Source organism: Hippichthys cyanospilos, chromosome 5, assembly GCF_059441005.1.
Source record: "Hippichthys cyanospilos isolate Australia breed blue-spotted pipefish chromosome 5, RoL_Hcya_1.0, whole genome shotgun sequence".
Classification (NCBI taxonomy): Eukaryota; Metazoa; Chordata; class Actinopteri; order Syngnathiformes; family Syngnathidae; genus Hippichthys; species Hippichthys cyanospilos.
In genome coordinates this window covers 6,928,294-6,935,066 of record NC_142373.1, presented here as the reverse complement: position 1 = coordinate 6,935,066, position 6,773 = coordinate 6,928,294, and positions in this window count along the sequence as shown.

The window sequence follows — 6,773 nt, the reverse complement described above, 5'->3', positions numbered from 1 at the left end:
TCTAACACTTGCAAGTGTCGACAACTACAGCAATCGCACTATGAAAGGCCTGACACTGAGGTTTTGACCCTTTTCGCCCAAAAACCTTTGCAACCCTTTCAGCTAGGAGGTTGAGATTTCATATTCTGCACCTGAGGAGTTGACAGAAAGTTTTGGGTGATTTTTAGACAAATATAACACATGTAAGTGTCAACAACTACTGCAATCGCACTATGAAAGGCCTGAAACTGAGGTTTTGACCTTTTTAGCCTATGTATCTTTGCAACACTTTCAGCTAGGAGGTTGAGATGATATATTCTGTATCTGGGGAGTCGACAAAAGGTTTGTGGGGATTTTTAGACATTGTCGTGATCGCCTATGAAAGGCCTTAAACTAAGATTTTGACCATCTTAGCCCACAAACCTTTGAATGGTTTCAGAGAGGAAGTTGAGATTTTATATTCTGCATCTGGAAAGTACACAGAAGGTTCATGGTGATTTTTAGAAATATAGACAACACGCATGTGTCAAAGGTCAACGTCATCGCCTATGTAAGGCGTTAAACTGATGTTTTGACCTTTTTAGCACAAAAACCTTTGCAACACTCAACTCAGCTAGGAAGTTAAGATTTTATATTTTGTATCTCAGTCGACAGAAGGTTTGTGGTGATTTTTAGACATATATGCCATATGCAAGTGTCAACAACTACAGGCAACGTACTATGAAAGGCCTTAAACTGAGGTTTGGACCTTTTTAGCCCATAAATCTTTGCAACACTTTCAGCTAGGACATTGAAAATTAATACAATTTATCTTTTATAAGTTTGAAATGACTTTGGCTATATCTGAAGGCATTTCAGAATATCAGGATTGTATAACTTGTTCAACTTTTATCGAAGACATTAAATGTTCCTTATAAAAGTTAATTTAACTTGTCAAGGAAAAAGCATATCCCAAGAAAATCTGATCTTTTCACTTTACAATAAGCCCATCAGACTCTTTCCTTGTTTCATTTGAATTTGTACATAAAATAATAAAATCCAAAAGATGGCAGCACTGAACAAAAAGTGTGTGTATTCTTGGAAAATGAAAATACACACAAAAAATCTTTTTTGGTATATTTGTGAGGACCACCCTGAAACTTTAAGAGACATATATACTGCCTCTAGAGGCCATTAGAATGAAAAAAAAGTGAGGACCGGCCTAAATTTCCTCATTTGTGAAAAATGTCCTCACTCTGCTGGTCCACAGCCCGCAATTGTCCTCATAAGTATAGCCAAACTCGCGCACACACACACACACACGAACACACACAAACATTCATGTTTTAGGGCTTTTGCCTTGTAATTTTTACATTTCTCAGTAATTCTCAATACCAAACTTATGTCACGGCGGGGCATGGCGAGGTGAGAAGGTGCGGACGTGGGAGAGGTGGAACCAATAAATTGCAGGAGCGCGGGGCGGATTGGTTCAAAGTAAATTGTTTAATGGGAAAAATAAGGTGTCTTACTTTACAGTAAGCTGTGTTAAATTCATGCATCCCCTTCCTCTGTCCTGCCAACTTTCACACAATACTTCACCTGGCTTACCAGAGGCAATAGGAAATTGGACTTATTTTATGCCAACATCCTTTGCAGCAATCCTCCCTCTCTTGGGGTATGTGTATGAACCTGCTGTGCACAGGCAGCCTGTGAAGACCCATATGGTGAGGAGGTGGACTGCTGAAAGCGAGGAGGCTCTGAGGGACTGCTTCAGCACCACAGTGTGGACCGAGTTCTGTGACCCACATGGGGAGGACATCAACACCATCACAAACATTATAACGGACGACAAAAACTTTTGTTTGGAGAACACTATCCCCACTAGAATGGTTAGGTGTTTTGCAAATAATAAGCCGTGGATTACCCCTGACATCAAAGCTCTGTTGAAGGAGAATAAGAGAGCTTTCAGGTGAGGGGACAGGGTGGAGTTGAGAGCTGTACAGAAGGAGTTGAGAAGGAAGGTCAGGGAGGAAAAGGCGAGGTATAAAAAAAAAAAAAATGGAGGAGCATCCGCAGCAGCAGAAAATCACTGGGGTGTGGAGTGTGATCCGGAGGACGCTGTGATCTTCCTCCTACGTCGCCCTCTAGCTCATCTGGAGAAACCCGGCAGTGCTGTGAGGATCCTATTCTTCGACTTCTCCAGCGCTTTCAACAACATCCAGCCGGCTCTTCTGAGGGACAAGCTGGAGCGGGGCTGCAGTTGACCTCTCTCTCGCAGAATGGATCCTGGACTACCTCACAAACAGGTGTTATGACCCGCGGGTCTTCTGTTGTTTTTGTATGTGTTCTGCTGTGTTCTCTCCTTGGTTTGTGTGCGTGTGGGTGTGCCTTTTTGTTGGAGTGAGTCAATTGTGTGCAGGTGGTGTCCTCCCCTTTGGCTGGCTCTCCTGATTGCTTCCCTATTTAAACAGCCCGCAGACAGAGCTCTGTCTCTTTCTGGTCACCCCATGGCCAGAAATGGCATGCCTCAGGGACTGTTTGAATAGTGTGAATTAGTTGTTATTTGCTGTTGGCAAGTGTAAATATTTGTAAATAGTGCAGTAGTAGGAGGGAGACGCCATTTCTGTGTAACCCCTTTTCTCCTGTTTTTGCGTTAGGTAGGTAGTTCAGCCAACTGTCATTCGTTTCCTTTTTGTTTAGTTAGCTAGTTAGGATTTTAGATGGTCTTTTGTTTGTTTGCTCTCCCTCTGAAGACAATAAAAAAACTGCTGTTTTTATTCAATAATTAATTTCACAGGTTTTTTTCTGGTGGTGAGAGTACGGGCGGTTGGAGCACACACATTATATCCCATTTCCTCTAGACTGGGTGTAACACATGCCCTAGTTTGTGAGAGCGTGTATCTGCCCCCCGACCTTAAGTATGTGAGTCCCCCATGGTATGGTGGTGGCACCATTCCTTTTCACCCTCTACACTGCAGACTTTAGATACAACACAGATGGCTGTGTCCTGCTGAAATCTTCTAATTACTCTGCTATTGTCAGCCTGATCAATGGTGACGATGATGCAGAGTACAAGAAACTGACGCAGGACTTTGTGGACTGGTGTTGGCTAAATCACATCCTTATCAATGCAGGGAAGGCCAAGGAAATGGTGGTGGAATTCTACAGACACCAGTCCAAACCCTCACTTGTGAATATCCAGGGAATGAACATTGCGAGAGAAGCCTCTTACAAGTACCTGGGTGTTCCCCTGAATACAGATGCACTGTACAGGAAAGGTCCTACCTTCTTAGGACATTAAGGTCTTTTGAAGTAAAGGGGGCACTCCTAAACACTTTCTATGACTCTGTGCTGGCATCAGCTATTCTGTATGGTGTGGTCTGCTGAAGCAGCAGCATCAGCCCTAGGCTGTTCTCTGGACTCAGTACGGGAGGTGGGCGACAGGCTGTTCCTGGCAAAATAACATCTATGCTGGACCATGAGTTGACACACTGCAGGATGAACTATCTGTGCTGGAGAGCAGCTTCACTAGATTCTTATCTATAGTAATGTAAAGTGCAGTATGTTTGATCTACTTTGCCTAGTGTTGCTCAACTAATAACTAAAACTTAATACAAAAAAACAGGTATGGCAAGAGTACCCCAAGACAAGAAATAAGCAGCAGCATATGACAAGACAGTCCAACAGTACGAGACAAAACAAGACAACTCTGACTGTGGTTGTCCCAGTTGTCCCAGGCATTTGAGGTAGTTGTAAAAGTTCTAAGTGTAATTGCTAGTGCAATAGAAGTATAATTCTAAATAAATATGGCAGCAGCAAGTCTGTGCAAATTTTGCAAGTGCATGAGCAAAGTTTGAGTTTAGGTGGGGGGCCAGCCAGGTGTTTCTTCTGGCTGTGGCTGAATGTGGGAGAGAGGAGGGCAGAGAGAGAGAATTCAGCAGTCTCACGGCCTGGTGGATGAAGCTGTTCCTGAGTCTGGTGGTGCGGGAGCGGAGGCTCCTGTACCTCTTTCCGGAGGGCAGGAGGCTGAACAGACTGTGTGCAGGGTGGCTTGTATCGGTGACAATCGTGACGGCTTTGTGGCTGAAGTGGGTGGTGTGCAGCTCTTGCAGCGAGGGGAGTGGAGCACCAATAATCCTCTCAGCTGTCCTCACGATGCGTTGTAGAGCCTTCCTGTTGTAGTCATTGCAGCTCCCACCCAACACAGTGATGCAGCTGGTGAGGATGCTTTCGATGGTTCCTCTGTAGAATGTGGTCATGATGGGTGGCGCGGCACTTGCCCGCTTCAGTTTGCGCAGGAAGTAGAGACGCCGCTGTGCTTTCTTGGCCAGAGATGCAGTGTTGGTGGTCCAGAAGAGGTCCTCACTGATGTGCACCCCCAGGAACTCGGTGCTGCTCACCCTCTCCACTGCAGCACCATTGATGGTCAGTGGGGGGTGTTGGGTGCGGCCTCTCTGGAAGCTGACGACCATCTCTTTGGTCTTGCTGATGTTTAGCAGGAGGTTGTTGTCTTTGCACCATCTGGTCAGAAGCTCCACTTCTTTCCTGTAGTGGGTCTCGGCCCACCAGTGTTGTGTCGTCAGCAAACTTCACAAGGTGGTTGGAGCTGTGTGTTGGTATGCAGTCGTGTGTCAGTAGGGTGAAGAGGAGGGGGCTGAGCACACAGCCGTGTGGGGCCCCCGTGCTCAGGATGACCCTGCCTGAGATGTTGTTGCCAACACGCACCACCTGAGGCCTCTGGCTGAGGAAATCCAGCAGCCAGTTGCAGAGTGAGGTTTGTCCAGTTTGTCCAGTTTGCAGGTGAGTTGTTGGGGTATTATGGTGTTGAACGCTGAGCTGAAGTCTATGAACAGCATTCTCACATATGAGTCTTTCTTGTCCAGGTGGGTGAGTACCAGGTGGAGGGCAGAGCAGATTGTGTCATCTGTGGATCGCTTTGCCCTGTAGGCAAACTGATACGGGTCCAGGCTGGGGGGAGGATAGATTTTATGTGTGACAGGACTAGTCGTTCAAAGCACTTCATGATGATGGGTGTCAGTGCCACCGGAGGATAGTCATTGAAGCAGGATGGGGAGGATTTCTTTGGCACAGGTATGATGGTGGCAGCTTTGAAGCCTGATGGCACAATGGCTTGCCTCAGGGAGGTGTTGAAGATGTCTGTAAAAACATCTTTCAGAACCCTGCCAGGGATGTTGTCTGGACCTGCTGCTTTCCGGGTGTTGATGGAGGAGAGCGTCCTCTTCACGCTGGCAGCAGACAGGCACAGAGGCTGGTCGTGCGAAGGTGGTGGTGTTTTCTGTGGGCGCGTGGTGTTCTGTTCCTTAAAGCGTGCAAAGAAATTGTTTAGGTTGTTGAGCAGAGTGATGTCGCTCTCGCAGCTTTGTGGTGCAGGTTTGTAGTCTGTGATAGCCTGAATGCCCTGCCATAGGCTGTGTGCATTCTTGCTGTCCTTGAAGTGAGAAGTTATCTTGTCTGTGTATTCTTGTTTGACTTTCCTAATGCCACGGGACAGGTTGGCTCTCGCTGTTCTCAGGGCTGATTTGTCCCCAGCTTTGAAGGCCTTGTCCCTGGCCCGCAACAGCCTGCAGACGTCTCCTATTAGCCATGGCTTCCTGTTGGCCCGTGTGGTGATCCTCTTAATGTGGGTCATGTCGTCCATGCATTTGGTGATGTAGGAGGTCACCGTGTCATTGTACTCCTCAATATCTGTCATGCCGTTGTAGGTGGCTGCTTCCTTAAAAATGTCCCAGTCTGTTGAGTCAAAGAATTCCTGTAGGGCTCAGGTCGCCTCCTGTGGCCACACCCTTACTTCTTTCAGTGCAGGTTTGATGACTTTCACTCTTGGTCTGTATGCAGGCATAAGCATCATAGTGAGATGGTCAGAGGCACTGATGTGGGGGAGGGGGGTTGCTTTGTATGCTCCTTTGTGCTGAGTGTAAACACAGTCCAAAATATTATGTCGTCTTGTTGCAAAGTGGATTTGTTGATGAAACATCGGGAGAACAGTTTTGAGATCAGCATGGTTGAAATCCCCAGCAAGGATGATGAAGCCGTCTGGTTGTGCTGTTTGTTGTTCACTGATAGCCTGGCACAGTTCGTTCAGTGCCGCACTTCTGTTGCTGTTGTTAGTTGGGGGGATATAGGTAGTGGCCAGCAGGATTGAACATCTCCCTTGGCAAGTAGAAGGGGCGACACTTCACGATCATGAATTCCGCAAGTGGTGAGCAGTGTTTGTATACTACAGTGGCATCCCGGCACCACCCTTCACGGATGTAAACACACGCCGCCACCGTGCGACTTCCCCCCCTCTGCGAGAGCCCTGTTGGATCTGTAGCATGTTAGCTACTTTAGTTGTATAGCAGAGTCCGGAATGTTACTGTTTAGCCAGGTTTTAGTGAAAACTAATACACAACAGTCACTCACCTTTCGATTTGCTGATCTCAGAAGTTGGATATCATCCATTTTGTTGTCCAGTGAACGAACGTTCGCCAAAAGGATAGATGGTATGGCTGGGCGAGTTGGGTTAGCCTCTAGCCTAGCTCGAATACCTCCGCGCTTATCCCGCTTCCTCGTCCTGGCACACCGCTTCCGGCGCCTCCTTTCCGGGGGAGGGGTAGCAGGTGAGTCCGGTGAATTAGCAGGCCGGCGTAGCAGTCCCAGTTCCCTTAGCGAGTTCTCCAGTTCCGTGTTTAAAACTTGGCAAATGTTGCTTCTCCGGATTTGTAAGAAGACCCGTCGACTGTACACGTATTGTGGCATAAACTGACCGGAAAAACTTCCAGACAAACACTTGTTTGACAAACAAAACAACACAT